The following is a 17,281-nucleotide window of genomic DNA, read 5'->3' as shown; positions in this document are numbered from 1 at the left end:
CTCTTCTCTAAAATAAAGGATAGCCAGGGTCATCTTTTACTAGACCAGGTTACTCAAAGCATGGTCCAACCTGACTTTGCATGCTTCCAGTGATGGGGCATTGACAACTACTGCCAACCTCCACACAGAAGAAGTATGAAAGTGCTGAGGATACACCTTCTTGGGTAGCTGAGAGATGGTATTTCATTATGCTTGCATGTCTTCCAGACTTTCTGTACTCATCAGCTGATGAGTATAGCTCCTTATTGTCTTGATTTTTCAGTACCTTAAGGGTACCCAGCAATTCTCATGGCTTTGTCTGAGGGCCAGAAGAACAGGCTTTAATTCAAACCTGTCTGTATTGCAGTTCCTGGTGATTGCACTTGGGGAACATATATGTTAGGGTATCAGAAGACCCATCCATCCATTTAAATACGTGAAATGGAAAAGTGAGAGCCCTTAAATAGTGCTCTGGGTTATAAGAATTGTTTAATGTAAACATTCTCTCAGATTCTTCTGTTCAGTTCTCCTTTTTTTGTTGTTGGTGCCTGTCTTGTCAAATGTTGGTGTACCAGTCACAAATGAACCCACAGAAGCAAGTGAAGGCCTTGGAAATTATGGCTTGAAATTGAGTTTTGTAAGTCAGTGCTTTGCATGCCAGGCTCTACTGGTTTGAAAGCCCTGCTCAGAGAGCTGCTTCTAAACAGGAATAAAAATAGACGTTTGAGTGCTCTGATTTTAGAAAAAAAACCACACATCTATTGGATTATGATTGGCTGGTGACTTTGAAGCTGGAGACAGTTTTATATTACAGAGCTTCTCACTCTGCTTATTCTCTCAGTTCCTGTTCTTCCCCCCCCCACTCCCTTTTTTTTTTTTCTTTTTTCTTTTTTTTTTCTTTTTTTCCCTTTTTCTTGCTTTCTATTTTTGGGATGGCATTTCAGACCTTCTGCTGTACGGCCAGGCCAGCTATTCCAGAAGAAAAAGAAAGAGGAAAGGTGGGAAGTAGAGCTAATGAGCAGTCATAGTCTGTGATTAATTTTGCTTTGGAGAGCTTATGTTCCACGTTTCTCTCTTTCCAGTGTATCTGGTAGTTGGTGAAAGATCTGTTTGCACTTGAAGCCATTGATTATGTGCATCTTGCCTGTCTCTGTGCACTTCAGTAGAAAAGAGCAAAAGTAGGGAGTTTAGGATTGAACAGAGACTTTCATTCTCCTGTGTGTGTTTTTCTTTGTTTAGGAGTTGAGTTTTTTTTGTATAAGTATTATTTTTCTTCCTTGTGCTATGGCTGAGAACCTTCAGCAAAAGGGAAAGCTGGAGATTGGAGAGCGAGAGAATGAACAGAAATGTTCTTTGTTATGAACAAAAGGTGTTACTTGGTGTGACAGTGTGTAAAACAAGCCAGGCATAGGCGTTCTTGTTTTTGAAGCCTGAGTGGGATTTGATTTTTGTTTTTAGTTCATTAAGTCACGTGTTTTTTTTCATCTGTGTGATTTCAGGGCTGTCACTTTGCACGTGCAGAACAGCTCTGAATTTACATCAGCTCGAGAGAATAATCGGGGAAGCGTAAAAGTCTTTGTTGCACTTTTGCCTTAGAATCACATCTTGATTTTACTAATCATGCCCTATTTCATCCTTGATTTTGGTTTGAAGTCACTGTACTACTTGAAGCTATGAAGAGTATTTTTCTAGGTTCATTTGAGGGCTGAGTGTTGTCAAAAGCTGGCTGAAAGTTGGTCCAGTGTAACAGCAATGTAATGTATTGCTATAAATTAAGTCACAGAAGAATTATTTTTAGAAGACAAGGATTATTTCAAAACCCAGGCCATAACTTTTCTAACAGTGATTCAATAGCTTATTCCTGTTGGTTAAAAATTGCACCTTGTGTTGAATTGGATGCAGTGCTAGCTTGCAGGATTTTTTTTTTTATATATATATTTTTTGTGGCACGTGAGGCTGTTACTCAGAGGTACTTTCCCTCTTTAGAGTAAGTGTGTCTTTAGAATAAACAGGAGGTAAACATGTCTCTTGGTTCACAAAAACCACTATGCATGGTTTGTTTTGTAGCTATCATGTGGGCTGAGGTCTGCTGCTCAATCTGAAGTTGGCAGTCCTCTGGGAATGCAGTGTACAGGCTTGCTCATGGGATAACCTTCCTTTAGTTTTGTTTTCTGGTGTTATCTCCTGGCACAAAAGGCTGGAGGAGGAGTACGCAAGTGAAGTGTTTAAAATTTGCATAAGTTTGTATCTACTGCGGTAGTTTTCAGGGACTGAAGAAGAGGTGACTAAGGAAACCGCGTTCATGTGTGTTGTGCAGTGATCTACATGGATGGAACTGCTCATGTGGTCTTTTCTTTCAGGACATTTTAAGTCACTTATCCACAGGCTGAAGAAATTGAAAGCCACTGTCTATGTGTGCAGTTGACTGGCAGCTGCATCCAAGCCAGCTTGTTGCAGCAAGCAGCATTAGGTTGGTGGAAGTTGTAATAGCAAGAACCCCCACTTTTATTTGTCGATAATTTTTTTTTTTGTCTTGTACTTTTACTCAAAATATTTTCTTAATATGCCAATAAATGGCAGAGTGGATTTGGTAGAGCAGACCATCTTGGGCTGTATTTCTGTGTCTTGGTTGTGTTGTTCAGAAGCCAAGTTCATTTTAAAAGAAAAAACAACTCCGAATTATCTCATTTTTTTTTTTTTATATATATATTTTTTGTGGCACGTGAGGCTGTTACTCAGAGGTACTTTCCCTCTTTAGAGTAAGTGTGTCTTTAGAATAAACAGGAGGTAAACATGTCTCTTGGTTCACAAAAACCACTATGCATGGTTTGTTTTGTAGCTATCATGTGGGCTGAGGTCTGCTGCTCAATCTGAAGTTGGCAGTCCTCTGGGAATGCAGTGTACAGGCTTGCTCATGGGATAACCTTCCTTTAGTTTTGTTTTCTGGTGTTATCTCCTGGCACAAAAGGCTGGAGGAGGAGTACGCAAGTGAAGTGTTTAAAATTTGCATAAGTTTGTATCTACTGCAGTAGTTTTCAGGGACTGAAGAAGAGGTGACTAAGGAAACCGCGTTCATGTGTGTTGTGCAGTGATCTACATGGATGGAACTGCTCATGTGGTCTTTTCTTTCAGGACATTTTAAGTCACTTATCCACAGGCTGAAGAAATTGAAAGCCACTGTCTATGTGTGCAGTTGACTGGCAGCTACATCCAAGCCAGCTTGTTGCAGCAAGCAGCATTAGGTTGGTGGAAGTTGTAATAGCAAGAACCCCCACTTTTATTTGTCGATAATTTTTTTTTTTGTCTTGTACTTTTACTCAAAATATTTTCTTAATATGCCAATAAATGGCAGAGTGGATTTGGATAGAGCAGACATCTTGGGCTGTATTTCTGTGTCTTGGTTGTGTTGTTCAGAAGCCAAGTTCATTTTAAAAGAAAAAACAACTCCGAATTATCTCATTTCCATGTACTTTTGTGCTGTCATATCTGTATGTATTATGATAATGATACATCAGTAACATAATTTTATTAATGGTTTCCACTTCTACAGGCATAGTTCTTGTTACCTACAAACCACTGCAGGAATATTACTCACTGGGTGAACCACTTGACTTTGAAGAATGTGACTATGATGAAGTGCTTTGTTTTCTCACATCCTACACCGGTGACTGGTAGTTCCTTGTCATGGTTGCTAACAGGGACTGTTCAATACAAGTCTGTGGCTTTACTAGCAAACAGGTATGTCATGATTCCTCAGTGAACAGGCCTCTGACCACACACAGAGCCATTATAGTTGGCCATTTGGTAACTGTCCTTACAAGGTGCCTCTGAAGTGACTAGCTGGAGATGCAGACTGTCTTATGCCTTTTGATGTCCCCTTCAAAGAAAAGTGATGTCTCATTGTGAAAGGTAAGCAGCCTGTTCGTGGCCTCTAATGAAGAACTTGAGCTCTTGAGGTATCCTTAGTCTAGCACTTTTCATGAGGGTTGGAAGCATTTTGCATGCTGGAGCAAGGTGTTACAACAAAGCACAATGTGGGTGCAGAAATGTCTGGGCGTTCCTGGACTCTGCAGGGATTTGGCATTCACGTGTGAAACGTGAGCAGCGTGAGTAGCCCTGTGACCCTTGTGCAAGAAGTAAATGAGCAACCGTTGAAATCCTCCTCCATCTTCTTAAGCAGGTCTGGCTCTCTGCAGTTCCAGCATTTGTTAGCACACAGATAAGCTCACTGTACAAGAGGCAATATTACCTAGCAATTGCCTCATCGTCCCAAGTGCAATAATCTGCTGTGCAGATATCTTGGATAATGCAGTTGTGAAATGTTATAACTTTATGGGACTCTTTTCTTCATTGAATATTAGTGAGCTCAGCCCCATGCATTTTGTCAGAGACAAAATAGTTCAGAACATGGAATTGTGACTGTCATTGACAGGAATTGTGCCTGGAGTGCTCTGAATCACAGAATCATAGGATGGTTTGGGTAGGAAGGGACTTTAGAGATGAAAATATGCTTCTTATAATATTTTAAATTACATCAAAAGAATCTTATATAACTTTAGCATTGTTACCATCAGGCAGTACTGTTCATATGTACCTTTCATCAGTGTAGCATTAACTTCCCTTGTCTTTTTGTCTTAGTTGGACACCTCCAGGAGATGATTTCTGCTGAAACCTCTCGTTCTCTGGCATTTGGTCTCTGCATTGACAGTAGCAGGACTTAAAGTTGTAGATTAGCACCTAATAAAAGTGTAAAATGAAAATAAGTAGGAAGAGCTTACTGTGGAAATGACAGGATTTGATTGTTGCTACTGGTTCACTTTGAAACGCTTGTAATAACATTCAGTGCGATCATCAGCGAGGTGAGGGTCTTCAGAGGACTTTGTCGCTGTTTTTTACTACTTGAGAACTATTTAGACTTTGGTTGTTCAAACTGTTCAGCTGATCTCTCCGTAGTCATGCAAATATCATGCAAGCTATTCAACTTGTTCATTTATTCTGTTGGAAAGACAGAGGGTAAAACCAGCCTTGACTTGCACCCTGGAGGGACGCTCTGCAAAACCAGTCTAAGGTTTCTGGGGGGGGAGCTGTGGAGTTTTCTGTTCTTTTGTTTATTATACTTTGCTTTCTGTCATCTCTTAGCAAATAATGAGTAACAGTAATAGTATGCTGCAAGACACAGAATCTGGAAGTGTTTATTACAGTATGTGTGTGAACCATAGTCATCACCAGAGCTGATTTTCTCACGGACTGGTCTAGTAGTTGCCTGGGGGAAGAGCTTACAGTTATCTTTGTAATAAGGTCTCAGGGACTCTGGTATTTCTGCTTCCCGGGTCCCTGTGCATAACAATTACTGTCCATTCTGCAATCAACACCTGTCTCTAATTTCCGGAAGTGACAAAGCACCCTGCTTGCTGCATGAACCCTTTGCTGTTTGTATATGGGGTACTTTGCTTTTGCAGTCAAGGGCTCAGAAACACCACAGAAGCAGATAAAAGCTCAGTAAAGCAACTGCTGCAGTAGGCCTAAAGCAAGCACAGAATTTTGTGAGGTTTTTCCTTCCTTCCCTTTGTGGTTTATTTTTCTCATTATTTTTGATATGGGGAGGAGTGTGAGTGGGGAAGATTTCTCTCTAAGAGTAAACACTGAAATTTTGTTGAGGATTGTGCACACTGTCAGAGTTTTTTTTTATCACCTTCCCCTCCTTTCAGAACTGCTTTTATTACATGAGGTTTTCTATGATCTCAGTCCTGCAGTGAGCTTACTGTGGCCAGCCCTGTGTCCATTTAGAACTGTAGGAAGCCTTTTTGCCCTGTGAGCACTTAGGGTGAGTAATAGCAGTTACTCACCCACCAAATTCACAGGCTCTTGAAGGCAGACGTGTTCTTGCCAGGCTGAGTCTGGTATAAGTCAGTGGAGCTAATCACACGTCTAAGTCTAACCATACAATTCCCTTCCTAAAACCTGCAGCTGCTCATGCATGGCTGTGGTATTGCCTGAGGTGTTGCTAGATGTGTGTGTTTCTGAGGGAGCTGTTTTGCCTGCAGTAATATTTCTTAAGTTTTCTCTTTTACCTTTCATAGCAGATGAGTTTAACAGTGGGGTTGGGACTACTTTGGACTCTAAAAGCATTCTGGAGAGGATTGCTTGTAAAGAGATTTATTTTTTTTTTCAGTTTGAAATGACTGCAGTCTGCTTATTAAATATATATTTAATATTATCCTTTGGGTTTTTAAAGAAAATGGAACAAGGGTTTCATTAAAAAGACCCAACAAACAAAATAAAAAAGGAAAAACCAGAAGGGCACAAACCCCCGAAAACCAAATTTAAAAAAAACAACAAACCAACAACAAAACAAAACACAAAAGAAAAAAACCCACCCAGACAGAACCCCCTAAACTCTCATGTGCTCTGCTTGCAAGCACCAATGAGGCAAGTCAGAGTTCAGATGTGACTGTGATTGCCATAATTTTATGAAAAGTGGAAATATACAGTGTCCTATTTTCTTTCCAGTTTGTACTTTTTTAAAATTTAAGATGCTAGTATGATTTTTACAGTTCCAAGAGGGGTGTGGGAATGTATTAACAGTGCTTCAAGTATTTATATTACGGGTAAACTCAGGACAAAACAGTATCTTGTTGTTTCAAGCTACACTTAGCATTTCTGCCCTGAGGAGAAAAATATGATTACACAGCATCTAAAGCTTGCTTGGACAAGTTGTAATGAGTGTTAAATAACTGTTTGGTAGCAGCGCGCGTGCTTTTAACTTAATAAATATACATTGTGGTAATGTTAGAGAAGACCTCAAGATTATAATTATTTGAAATATGCTTTACAAGTGCTTAGCAAAGCAAATGAGTTTGTAGTCTCAGTCAAGAGCACACACTCTAAGGGGATGCAAGGAATTTTCATTCACCCCATGTGGTTTAAACCAGCAGAAGACATCTGCCTCTCCTTGGGCAGTCAGCTGCTTCACAGGGGCTGTGTAGCACTCGTTGCAGTGAGACTGAAAGATTTGTTTTAATACTTGCCCAAACTGGGACTTGCCATGGCAAAATGATCTTCAGGTGGCTTAGGAATCCAAACTTGCTGAAGACCAGTTGAGCATTAAGTCACCAGGATGATGCTGCACTGGTGCCCTGAAAAACTGCAATTCCAGGGAATTCCTGTTAGTAACAGAATGAGAAATTAGCCTTCACTTGAGCAGTTCTGAAAGAAGATTCTCGTGCCTGTTATTTCTTCAGCTTCTATGAAAGCTCCAGTGTTACCTGTTTGGTTAGAAAAAAGGGCTTGTACTCCTGAGCTATGCCAAGAAGGTCGATTTTTTTCTTTGCTCTGTTCTTGGTTTTACTCTTTAGTGCAGAATGAACTTTGACCCTTCAGGGGAATTTAAGTAGGTAAGATTATAAACTGTTGTGGTGGAAATTGTCAAAAGGTGATTAGTACTAGAAACTCCCACTTTTTATTTTTATTTAATTTCATGGCTGATATCCAGCATAGAGCTGCCCTGTTAGTTGTTGTGATGCAAACTCTGTGGGCAAAGCTTAAGGCTGTTGTATTTGTCTTCAGGATTTCTTGGACTGAAACGTGTGCACCTGCAGTGTTACACACACCCAGTAACCCTGCAGTGCGGGCAAGGTGTTAGACCCATTGTGTTGGGCTGCCCTGATGGTCTCACAATGCAGGAATTGTCTCTACAAAATGTGTAGTAGCTGAGGTGCCTCTTCGAAGTGCAAGACTTGCAGTTGGTTTGTGTACATGCCATGAATATATCTGAGCTTTCTGCACCTACCACAACGTGTAGCTTTGACCAGGCTTCAGTAAGTCAGGAAAGCATGAAGAAATGGAGAAAATCTAACAGCTCTGCCTGAACACCTTTTTCTTTTTTTTTTTTTTTTATGAAAAAGTGCTGATGGGCCCAGGGAATCCTGGCAACACATTAGCTGGATGAAAGCTGTTTAAAATGGGGAAGTGATTAATTTCCACTTCATTTCTTTAGTGAGAGTCAATACTTGGACAAGAGTTACACCCTGGGAACTAAGCATTCAAGTGCAGAGTGAGAAGAAAGGAGATCACTTGCATACCTTTTGACTTCTTTCTGCTCAGAATAGCACATACAAATGGAAATTGGTGCCCAGCTTCTGCTAACTGAGCCCTGGAGAGCCTGGTTCTTTCCTTCAGCGGTGGGGAAACTGTTAAGGCCTGTTCCTGGGAAAACCTGGAGCATGATGTGTATTTCTCCTCTTTCATGTCTCTGGGGAAAATTTCAGGGTTGTCTTGTTTCTGTTCGAGGTCCCTCAGACAGCACTGAGGGCACATCCTGGGTATAATATGTGGACAAGAAGGAAGCACTCAAGCATTTTCGGGAGCTCTGAATTTCCTGGTGTGTGCATGCAGCAGCTTGTGGTGGCTCCAGTGCTTTGTGGGACCATATTCCTTACTGTTAATTCTCTGTACAGCACATGAGCCTGTTTCCTGTCGGCAGCCTGTTCCCCGCAGGGAAAAGATGTGGTTTAAAAGCAGCCTGCCTTTGCATTCCAGGGCAATATTCAGCCAGCTCCCAGCTGCCCTCTTTCCCAGACACTCTTTAGATCTAAGCAGGGGAGAGGATGCAAGCTGGATGAATTGTCTTTGTGGTAGCAACAGGCTGTTTCCAGCCACCATCTTTCCTGGAGAAAGTTTGCTCTCCACCGCATGAAAGGGAAGGAGGGTGAGGATGGGGCCAGTTGGCTCTTGGTTGAACAGCCTGGGATGGGCAGCACAATGTGTGTGTTAAGTTCCTCCTTGAGAAAATGTCCAGCCTCATGTGCTGTAGCAAAATTTATGACATACTCAGATGTACAGGTTTTTTTGGTTTTTGAAAGAAGGGTCAGCTTACAGAATGTTAGATGTTGATGCCAGATGTGTTTGGATGTGGTTTGCTTTGTTCTTAAACAATAGACAGTTTTAAAGAGAGAGGAATATTACTTGTGCGCATATGTCCTATTGTTTCCATCCTGGGTATAATCCTGGCTACAGAGTTTAGCATTATCATGCTGATTATGTTGGTAGCAACCCATAGAGTTGAACATTTGTCATCCAGTTTGTTGAATCTTTGATCTTAGCTTCTTTTCTGATTGAATCTGGACTTTGCATCCTGTGCTTTAGTGACTGCATAGTTTTGTGAAGCAGTTCTGAAGGGGTAAATTCCATCACTGCACATCTACAGCTATACGTAGTTAGTTTTTTCTGCATATTTCTGTCATAGTTTTTCATGGCCCTGTATTTTACCAGCAGCAATGTGGAAGGGAAATATGCAGATTAAAAAAAAAAAAAAAGCTGACCAACAGCATGAATATAAAAATTATATTCTGAATACTCTTTTAAGAATGAAGAAATCCTCCTAAGTGACACTTGCTTTTAATGTAAGCTAGGCATCTTTTTCTTCTGTGAGGCTGGATAAACTCTACTTTGAAAATGCTGTGAAGCATTCAGGAGATCATGAAGATGAGACTCATTTAGCTGCTTTAGTTTGGAATTATCAGGTCCTAATTAATTTCCCTAAGATATCAGTGAGCATCTTCCATTTCTCTCTGAAATGCAGGGCTGATGGCTGATCAACAAACAGATCCTGTGACACAATTTCCTGGCGGTGTAAAACTTGAAAAATTAAGAGTGATGAAACAAAGAGTTGGATTGAATGTATTCCTTTACCCATTGGGTACATGGATAAAATTTGATTCTTGGTAGTTGTGTTTTGACCATCCTGGTCTGATGCCTTGTGTTAGGATGGGCTGAATGGCAGATGGCAACCGTGGAAGTGTAAATGAGCTAGCAGCTGACATTAGATGGAGAGCTACTGATTGTGGTGATACCGTTATAGGGAGATAAGTGCTGGGTACTCAGTCAATCAATAAGGGGAGAATATAACTGACTTGGAATAATTTCATTAAGTTAAACCATCCAGAGTTCCTACTTCTATCCAGTTATCCAACAAAACATTTTTGTGCTTCTTTTTTCCCCCAAAATAATTGGTTGCTTTGGAACCTGGACTCCTTATGGGCAAAAATTCGTAGGCTTTAGAGTAGCAAAGATTTTTATTTTAAAATATTTTCTCCTTATTTTCTGGACTGTTCACATTCAGGCACGTAAAGGGAAGGGGCTGCACATTCCCATAGGCAGAGCCTGGGGGAATCTTTGCTTCTCTCGAGCAATTTCTGGCTGACTTGGGAGTGGTGGTGATGGCTTTTGCAGGAAGCAACATCCGGTTTCCTTCACCAGCAGAGCACTGAATGTGATTCAAGTTTTTTCAGGGACTCAAAGGGGTTTAGGAATAGAAGATTATCATATTTGCTCACCAGCTTGGGTACCTGCCTTGGATCAGAGATGGCATCTGATGAGTCACAGGAGTTTTCACTCCTTCCTGTAAAGAGCTTGGCAAAGCTAGCAGCAAAAGAAAATAAAGTCTGTGCTTTGATACAGCACATGGTGTAAGATTATTGCCTTCTACAGGAAAAAAATTACTCATTTTTTACTCAGTTTTACTCAAAATGGCAACCCCCTTTTAAAATTCTTGATTGTTTGAGTTGTTGATGCTTTTTTATTTTTTTTTCTCCAAGAATTATATAAGTCAAATCAAGGGAAGTAATAACATGAAGTGAGTAGAGCAGCAATCCCAAAGCATTGGACTCTTTCCCCAGCCAAATAAATAAATTAGACTTGCAGCCAGTGGTACAGTAGTGTTTGGACTCCATGACTACTCCATAGCCTGGAAATGTTACATTGGACATTTGCACATTACATTGGATAGAAGGGAAGTAGAGGACTTAAGTTTGGTCTTCAAATCCAGTTGCTGGCAGATAGTTGACCAATATGGGAATCACTGTCGTGTGTAGTGCAAAACTTCTTTGTCAGGTCCTCTCTTTTCAAGCCATACAGATGTGGAGTGTAAGCCTTGTGTGGAATATCAACATTTCCAAGACACTGAGTTGAGGTTTTTGTTACCATTCCTGTCCCACATCAGGGGTTCCACTGTCGCTTGGCTGGCTTGCAGCCAACTGGGGCAAATGGAAGGTGAGAGCTGACTCTGACCTTAGTGTTAGATGAAGAAGGGATTTTCAACATAAGGAATTTAGCTGCATATTGTTGATAATTCTTTTGGGGCCTGATGGCATTGTTTGGAAATACTTCTGGTTTGACTCTGAGGGGACTGGTTCTGGGGGAGAGGCGGGGGGGTATTTTCTTTCTGGGGTTCCACGGCCCAAAAAGGTTTCTGCAGCTGCCGGCGGCTGTGCCAGTCTTCCATGTGCTGCAGCCAGAGATCCCGTGCCTTTCTCAGGATATTCCTCCAGTTTTAGCCTGGAGCAGCTGTGTGTGCTGCCCCCATTCTCTAGAGCCGTATGATAACGAGCAGTGCAAGGAGGCCTCACTGGGGTAGATGGGCAGAGCAGGGAGAATGGGATCAGTATTGCAAGAAAGCCTGTGCGCACCTGAAGGGCATGTCCTGTTCCCCCTGGAATAAGCAGAGGACCCAAGCCTGGCACAGCAGACTGAGGTTTCTCCTGGTATGGCAGCCCAAAGTCAGCCTGGCTGAGCTTTGCATACCCTGTAGAGTGATGTACCTTTTTGCCCCTGAGTGAAGAAATGTGTTCCAGGTAGGTGTTCTTGCTCTTTGACCAGGCTAGTTTCATGTTTGGTTTTCATGCCTGAGTTGGTGAGGATGCCTGTACATGAACAGAATCACCCGGGAGATGCCTCTGAGATCACTTTCAGTGATCCTGAGACAGGGCTAGGGCACAGCTGAGGGACTCGTTCTTTCATACTCCTAAATAAATCTGACATTTCTTTCTTTTTAGAAAAAAGTAAGGGGCATCTTGGTTTTAAGCTACACACAGAGAATATTTCATCTGAATACGTGAGGTGTGACAGAAGCTGCCATTCCAGCTTTGATTCTGCAATAGAGGAAGGTCTCTCTGAAGGCTTTGAGGAGCAGTAGGAAAGCGCAGCGTGGACTCAAAGAGCCTCCTGTTATTCAGCGCTCAGGAATGCAGCAGCGCTCCAGCCGGGTGTGGGCGGCTGTTTGGTTTGCGGTTCTTGCTAGGGGGTGGGTGATTTTTAAAAGCACTTGCTGAATTCGCATTTGGTTGAATAATGGCTACTTTATATACAAATGATAAATGTTAGTCACAGCAGAGCAAAAGAAGTTTCTTGTGCGGGTCATGGATTTGGCATATCAAAAAAGGGGAACGGAAGGGATGTGAAAAAAGAGGGCAAGCCCAGAGTTCCACTGCTTCAGAAACTGCAAAGTTAAACAGAGCTGCATTTATGTTATGTGACAACTTTAAGCCTTTGGCTCTCTCAACTTAATGCCAGATATCTAATTTGGAAATATTTATTGTAACTGGCATATCATTTAGAAGCCTGTCATCGTGGAAAAACTGTCATCCAACCATCCCTACTAACTTGTTTCTGTTAAGTGACCTTTTTTTTCAGTGCTTGGAATTAGATGAATCATTTCTGCTTTCCTATGGCAAGCAGTGGCTGCTACAGAAAAGCTTATAGGATCTTAATTGAATTTATATGGTGGTTTGTTGGTTTGGTTTTTGTTGTTGGTGGTTTTGTTTGTTTTAGTTTGGTGTTTTTTTGTTTGGTTTGTTCTTTTTTAATTCTAGAATCAAAGATTCTGGAAAATCAGGTGCCTGAAGCTGTATTCCTGAGTTTTAAGAAGTATCTTTGAGCACCTTGATATTTTTATTTCCCTTCCCAAGTGCTGGAGGCTGACCAACCCTTCTTTAGGTCACACTTTGCTGACCTGATTTTTCATGTTACCTTAAAGCATTATTGCAGAATGAGGATGGAGTTCTAAGTGGAAAAATAAAACGGTTAGGCATAAAATTCATTTGAGAATACTATTGTATTTTCCAACTGACTTTGATTTTTCAACACGTTATTTGCTTATTGCTTAGTTGCTGCTCTTGCTTTTGTTGAAAAAGCAAAGCTCAGTGCTGAGGTTAATCTTGGTGCCTGGGCCACTGTGAAACTTCCTGGGAGATGGCCTCCTGGATCCTTTATTTTTGCACTCCTCAATATTGGCCCTGTTCTCAGCCAGGCACCCAGATTTTCCAGCTAGAGTGTCTGTCTTAACTTGGTGTCACATCCCCAGAAGAGTTGCCACACAGCAGATACCAGGATGTAGCTCCAAAAACAGACCTTCCCTTTAGGAAAAAAGGAGGTATAAAGCAAACTGCATCATTATAGCAATTCCCAGAAGGCCTTGAAATGGTTTAGGTGGGAGCAGATGATGTTAATTTAAAGCAAAATGTTGCAAGGCTTTGCTCCTCAGTTTTGTTCCTGCTCTGCTCCTGGGGTTAATACTCAGACTTGTTTAAAACTCTGCTTTGCTTATTTTAAATACCCTGTGTCAGGCACTGAGACTCAGACCCTAAAGGAACCAATTCAAAACATTTGGGAAAGCTGAATGACTTCTTGCTCTGCTAAACTGCAAAGCCCTTCCTGGGAAGAGTGGATTATAGAAATCCTGGTTCCACTGGAGGAAAAGGATTTCTACTCTTGACTTCTGTGCAGTGAAGGCCTTGTGTAGCAGCTGAAGAGGGTTGCTGAGGCAAGTTTTTAATTAATGGAGAGGAATCTGCAAATATTTTCATGCTTTCTGCAGGATGAAAAAGGGGCTGCATATCACTTTTAACATCAATAATGTTAATAATGCAAAGCCACAAAAAGGAAATTAAACTTTAAAAAAACATGTTAAAATAACACTGAGGATTTGACTATAGCCCACAGAGGCAAGAAAGTTCAAAGGGAAGGCTGAACTTTATCTGACCCTGATGTGCCTAGGAGTTGCAACACAGTTTCTCCGTAATATTGTCCAATTTTTAGAGTCTTTACCAGAGCAGGAAGAGGAAGGTCACTGGCACTCCATTTAGACTTGAAGTTGTTCCTTGTGTAGTTCCTACAACACTAAAAAGAAATACTTTAAATTTGCAGCTTAATACATCCAAGCTATCAAATTGTTATATGTATGTGTGTCTATTTATATGATACCTCAGAAAAGTGGAAGTCTCCTCATACTAGTTTTCTGATTTGTCTTTTCCCAGAGAAAGTATATGAGAAAAAAATTCTTCCCTTTGGGATGAGTACTCGGTTGTTCCTCTAGACTTTTAGACTTTTTACTTGTAAATCACTTCATTTATGATATATGCTTCATATTAAAAACCACTAGACTTTTCTGCTCCATCTTCCTGATGGTTTTAATTTTGTTTTGTTTTCTTGTGCTACAGATCCCCTGGGTTTGGTATGCAAATGTGTGTGTGGAGCTTTTTTAATGATTTTTTGCTAGCTTGCAGTTCTGGTGCAGATGTTGGTATTTTTTGGCCCTGCACTTGAAATACTGTCAGGAAATGTGACACTTAACAAGGTGGGAAATTCTTGAGTTAATTAGTGCTGCCTTTCACACAGGTGTTAAAACTGTTTCACTTTTGGCTTCAAGAGGAGTTTTTAATCAGAGCTATGAGTGTTTGCTTGTGCCTTGGCAACCTGCAGAAGAGATGTGTGCCAGCTGCCTTCCTCACATCCTCCTGGCATATACTGTTATTGCAAAGGAGAGATTAACTTTATGTCATAACTTCAGTTTTATACCAGTCTAATGAGATGACGCTTGAACTAATGGTAGAATCTTGCTCTCTGTTCTGTGTTGTGTTCACCTGAGTGCCCTGAGCAGAGGTGGTGTGTCCCCCCAGAACCTATTCTCTGTTCTAGCAGTGCAATGCTGGGGGACTCAAGGTACTCTTTGTTCTGCCCACCAGGTCAAATCGCTTGTGTCACCTTCCCTGCTGTAATGGTTTCCACTCCATTTGCCTCTGGAGCTCTCTGCAGTTCTCTGTCACCACTTTTCCATTTTCCCTGGATGCTTGTGTCCATCATTTTTTCTCTCTGGCTTAGTTTTGTCCCTCACCAGTGGGATCTCCCAACATCCGTTTCTGACTGCAATATGCCAGGCACTGTGTGACATTCTCTCTTGACATGACAGGGACAGGCAGTATGTTTCCATTTCCCTCTGCCTCATTATCTTACACTTTTTCCCTTTCCACTTCACTTTGAGGGCACCATGTATTGGACCCACAGACAGAGTCAAGACTTGTAGGTGTTTCATTCTGCTATGATCTGCAGATTGTTACAGATGATGTTTTAAGTTGTTGGCAGGATGTCTTCTGCTTTTGGAATCTCCTGTCACTTTGCAGTGGTATTTTGGTTTTCACCAGAATTGACAGGAGGAGTTTCTTGCTTATGATGTTAAAATTTACTGTATTGCAGCAAATGCTTGTTTAGAGAAAGGCCAGCAGATTGTGCATTATGGTGTATGTGGAGACAGGACAAGGGGTGATGGGTTTAAACAGAAAGAGGGGAGATTCAGGTGAGATATTAGGAAGAAATTCTTCACCATGAGGGCAGTAAGGCACTGAAATAGGTTGCCCAGGGAGGTTGTGGCTGCCCTCTCCCTGGAGGTGTTCAAGGACAGGCTGCACGAGACTTTGTGCAACCTGATCTAGCGGGAGGTGTCCCTGCTCATAGCCAGGGAGGTTGGAACCTGATGGTCTTTCAAGGTCCCTTCCAACCTTAACCATTCTGTGATGTGATTCTATTATACGCTTGACTGGACAAAAAACCCCAAAAACCAGAGTAGCCCAAGAGCTGTAGAGGTGTTTGTGGCCTAGGTTGGAATTTGCAAATGAGTAATATGGTGTACAGAAGTGGCTTGAAGCTGCTCTCATGGACCCTGACAGTCATGGTTGGGTAGTTTAGAGCAACTGAATCTGAGAGGAGGGAAGTCCCCAGAAGATCCCCCTCTCACTGGGGAAGCTGTGGTGAGAGAAGGCGCAGCGCGGAGCCTTGCCAGCTGGGTGCCTGCCATGGCTGCCTTCGAAGGCTGAGTCTGCAGGGAGAAGCTGCTCCTGCTTGGTGCATCACCACGTGTGTGGACGGTGCTCAGGTGGGGTGCGAGAAGGTTGGTGAGTAGAGCGTTTCCCCTCGTCTGTCTGCTTGGATGTTGGCTGTGCAGATCTATGAACTCCCCAGTTTCAACAGTGCCATCTGGAGCGGGTTGTCAAACCCCTGTGGTTTTACTTCACATGTGTATTTTATTAGTTCCTTAGACGGTAGATTTTGCTGTTTGTCAGTGTGAAGGGGAGGGTTTTTTGGTGAAGTGTGAAGTCTGCGATGTGGGTGCTTGGATTTGGTTTTGTATTTAGTTTTTTGGAGAAGGTCCAGTGAAGCTCTTCTCTGAGTAACTCCAGAGGCCTCCTGCACAGACTGAGCAAATGGAATTCCCACAAGACACACTCCAAAAAATTTTTTCTTTAATAACAGCCAATTAATAAAAGTCTGCTGCTGCATATACTCATGCCATACTCATGCAGAATGTATTTGATTGTACCAAACCACGGAGTGTAGATGGGACTAAGACTTTATAATTTGCAAGGAGGGGTGTGTCGGTATTTTGTTTGTGCAGTGACCTGTGAGAGACCCGGAGAGGCCTCCTGGTAAAGGGCAACCACACAATTCACTGCTGAAGCAACATGGGGATGACGTGTAAGCCATGGACTGTGAGAAGATTTGTATTTTTATTTTTTTACACTAATCAAATACATACACAGCCATCACTGGCCGGATCCAAAACCCATGTGTGTTTCACAAACTCTTCCCAGCTTTTGGGTTAAAAAGTCAATGTTCCTCCAAAGAAGAACAAGGGAGTTGCTTGCTGGGATTGTGTGTGTCTGTCTTTCCTGGGCTCTGCCTGGTGCAGTGAGGTGGCTGCTGTGTGAAGGAGACAGCAGGGAGGGTGTGCATGAGGGAGGGAAGGATCCACCATCACTTCCCCCCCACTACACATGCATACTTTTGGAGGATTTTTGGGTAGGAAGACTGTAACAGACAGGGAAGCTATTAGAAATATCTATATTAGCATAGTATCTATATAGTAAATGTTACCCTTTACTGTTGTAAATTATCATAAAGAATTTCCTGTCTTGCCACTGAGAGATAAGCCAAAATTTATGAATTCTTGTTGCAGTTAACTTTCTGCAAAGAATGTTTACACACATCCACGGCATGGAAGTAGCATTAAACATTAGGAATAACAAGGAACTGATGGACTTGCACTCCTATTCTCATCATGCCTTCAGATTGGTTGGTCTCCCTTTGCCTCAGCTTCCTTTCTTCAAAACTAAGCAAGTAATTCTTCTGGGCACTAAGACAAGTATGCAAAAGTGTATCAGGTATTTGGATGCTATGGTATGGGGACCATATAATT

At 41.8% G+C, this 17,281-nt stretch overlaps 1 protein-coding gene across 1 annotated transcript in view; it reads left to right on the top strand.

Moving 5' to 3' along the window:
• Positions 1–17,281, top strand: part of SMAD3 (SMAD family member 3) — a 78,619-nt gene that overhangs the window by 19,549 nt on the left and 41,789 nt on the right. The gene's annotated exons all lie outside the window — the stretch shown is intronic.

The sequence above is a fragment of the Chaetura pelagica genome, unplaced genomic scaffold, assembly GCF_000747805.2.
Source record: "Chaetura pelagica isolate M959 unplaced genomic scaffold, ChaPel_1.0 scaffold453, whole genome shotgun sequence".
NCBI classification, from domain to species: domain Eukaryota; kingdom Metazoa; phylum Chordata; class Aves; order Apodiformes; family Apodidae; genus Chaetura; species Chaetura pelagica.
This window is presented reverse-complemented; position numbering and strand designations above follow the sequence as displayed.